The sequence below is a fragment of the Nicotiana tabacum genome, chromosome 8, assembly GCF_000715075.1.
Source record: "Nicotiana tabacum cultivar K326 chromosome 8, ASM71507v2, whole genome shotgun sequence".
NCBI classification, from domain to species: domain Eukaryota; kingdom Viridiplantae; phylum Streptophyta; class Magnoliopsida; order Solanales; family Solanaceae; genus Nicotiana; species Nicotiana tabacum.
The window spans coordinates 161,643,275-161,645,436 of NC_134087.1; positions in this window are offsets into that span (position 1 = coordinate 161,643,275).

Below are 2,162 nucleotides of genomic sequence, written 5' to 3' on the forward strand. Positions count from 1 at the left end.
TAGCAATTGCTGGTGAAAATGGTAGAGTTGGTGAAGAAGGAGATGAAGCTGATGACATTGAAGGATGAGAAGTAGCTGCGGCAAGAGCAATGCTGGTTGTTGGTTGCTCGTCAACCGAAGACGACAGGGACCTAATACTCGGCCTCACTGTATCGGGCATAACGACTAGGATCCGGAAGCTGGAGTTGGCATTTTGCACCATCTCAAACTTCCCCCAGAGGCATCGTCCTCGGTTTGTGTAACTAACTCAACAGATTGAGCAGTCTGTTGAACTGAGGAAGGTCTTCGTCTTCTATGTAGAGAATTCCCCTCCTTGCTAGATGCTCCATCATCATCAATCATCACGGTGCCTATGGTCAGCCCGGGCGGGGGGCTTGTCACCATAACTTTTGGAGACGACTCGGGAGCGACATTCTTCGCTCTCTTATTGTTTTCCTCGACCGCAAAAGAACATCTTCTCTTTAGTTGTTTGTTCTCCGGTTGGGGACTCCGGCAAGAAGCACTCGCACCAGAATCAGGCCCGGAGATACATGTCTGTGTAGGAGCCTCGCCGCATCAACATGATTAGACAAAACGTCCTTCTCGGGGACGATAACTGAGCCTTGGGGTAGACCTGAATTCAATAGGAGAGAAGGGTCAAACAACTTCCTTATATGAATAGGTAAAAACAAGATAAGTTCGACTTACCATAATTTTGGGCTTCCACCCGTATTTAAGGGAAAATTCTTTCCACGTGGGGGTTTCGGGCATGGTAACATCCAATTTTTTTTGGACCCATTGGTCCAAGCCTTCAACCCTAGGTGGAACCCACCGAGTCGCTGAAATAAGTAAAAGAAGAAGGGTCAATAATGATGTGGAATGATCTTTAGCAGAAGAAAAAAAATGATAGACTTGCAAGTGTGGTTCCATAATTCTGGAAAGGCTGGAGCTGTGGCCGGGATGATGTCACTGGTGGCAACTGAAATGAACCCTTCCATCCACCCATGGTCATTGTCATCATCCATGCTAGATAGCAGAGCATGGTTGTCGCACTTGCTGAAATTTATCATTCCCCCGCGGAAGATCTTGGGGAATAGAGGTTCATCACTCGAGCTAGGGTTAGCTCTTCTTCCCTCTCCTAGCACAGGCGCCGAAGACAAGCGATTTTTCTCCACATAGAAGGACTTACTTATGTCAAGCACACTTGGTAGCGGAGGCAAAACTCCACGATGACGGAGTCAAGCTCTCCACTCAAAGAGAACTTTCCGAAGTGAAGGGATACGTGTAAAAATACATAAAACCCTTCTTGGGTAAGGTTATCCGTTTCGCCAGGTAGGGAGCAACAATTTCCAAATCTTGATAGTGGCAGTCTTCCTTCACAGCAGAGATACTGAAAGAAGGGTATACACTAATAGCTCACGTACGAGGCTGAGCAAAATGATACTTCTCTTCAAAATCTTTGGTAGTGACTAGCTTCTTTGGGATGATGGTGCTCACCGTAGGAGGAGCAACATCATCAGCTTTCCCTTTGTTCTTTGAAGAACTAGGGTTTTTGGAAGAAAACTCCATTATTTATCAGAAGGAAGGTTTTCTCTCAAAGAAGAAAGTTAAAGAAAGGTTAAAGACGGAGTAAGAGTTGAGCAAAGAAAGTTTGAGAAAATTTAGAGTATTATGAAGTGTAAATGAAGGAGGTTGATGCGTATAAGTAAGGTATAGGCAGCTAAAATCGTGGCCATAATTACCTCGATAATTGGGAAAAGTGATGCTAAATCATGGGATGACGCATGTTCGGGGCATTAAATACGTAGAGACGTACGTCTAATCAACCGTCAGAAACTTTTCAGAGGGGGTTAGTGAATTTTCCGACAAAAAAAGTATTTCTACCAACTTCCCAATGACACAAAGTTATGCCACCGGAAAGCAGGGGGACTATCTGTATAGGATAATATATGTTTATATTAAATGATAGTATGAGGAAGTGACACGTGGAGCCGAAGATAGGTGAATCCGAAGGCAACGATCTTGTGTGTTACCCGAGAGAATGATACTCATAAAAATGAAATAAATGCCTGCCGCTCGATAGCATCTAATGAGGAATATTCTACATCATTAAATACGCGGCCCGTTACAAAGAATATGACATTCACTGCCTGCCGTTACACATTCTTCAATGGCCCTCATAA